General features: G+C 45.9%; 1 long non-coding RNA gene across 2 annotated transcripts in view; it reads right to left on the bottom strand.

The window, feature by feature from the left end:
• Positions 1-377: 377 nt before the first annotated feature.
• Positions 378-852, bottom strand: part of LOC111814483 — a 22,998-nt gene continuing 22,523 nt past the window's right edge. For both annotated transcript variants that reach the window (XR_002819457.1, XR_002819458.1), the window contains one exon: positions 378-771. This is a non-coding gene — a long non-coding RNA (uncharacterized LOC111814483). The remainder of the gene's footprint in view (positions 772-852) is intronic.

Raw genomic sequence — 852 nt, 5'->3', positions numbered from 1 at the left:
GGTGCCCCGGGTCCCTGGTGGGCAGTCACCCGAGGCCATGTGAAGACACTCATAAGCACTTGCAGATCGTCTGGATTGTTCCCGCTTTCCCACCCACCTCGTTTTGTTTTTGTTTTTGTTTTATTGAGAAACAAATATCAGTGAGACACTTTCCAAGCTGATTAATAGGACATTTTCAATAATTAATACATTGCACATTTTTATCTTCTCAGCGGTCATCCACAGCACAAGAAGCAGCCAGGACATCCCATCCAAACACTACTACTACAAATCCTTCCTCTCACTGAACCAAGCGAACGCAGCTGTACATCTATCCTAATTATTCTGAATATACAAATACAAAATGGTCCTTCCTCTGTATCCCCCTTCTCCAGGTCAGTCCTGTTGGGTATTCTATTGGCTTCTAAATATTATAGGTGCTTGGATTCAGCAAAACAATCCAACACAGTCCAGCAGTCCACCATAGTAGTAGGTTATTCACAAAAGCTGTTGACTAGAGCCTTTTACAGCCCACCTCACTTTGGAGCTGAAGAAAGTTTCCACAGGCTTTTGGGCCCTCCTCCAGGTGCCCTTGCCTCCATTTGGGTCCAGTGCACAGTCTGAGAACTGGAACAGAAGAACTCAGCAAGTGCACTTTGGCTTTGGTGCTTTTGCTTCTCGTGCTCAGTGGGGACAAAGGAGCTGCTCGATGTTCAGGGGATCCCAGGGCTGGTGGTCTGGCCTCTTGGCTCCTGCTGCATCTTCCCACTGTCTGTTCAGAACCAGTAAATGCTGAAATGTGAATGCATGCGAAATAAAGGCAATTCATGGTGTTCTGAAAGAAGAAGAAGAAGAAGAAGAAGAAGAAGAAGA

The sequence above is a fragment of the Octodon degus genome, unplaced genomic scaffold (genome assembly GCF_000260255.1).
Source record: "Octodon degus isolate 3935 unplaced genomic scaffold, OctDeg1.0 scaffold00329, whole genome shotgun sequence".
Lineage (NCBI taxonomy): Eukaryota > Metazoa > Chordata > Mammalia > Rodentia > Octodontidae > Octodon > Octodon degus.
This window is presented reverse-complemented; position numbering and strand designations above follow the sequence as displayed.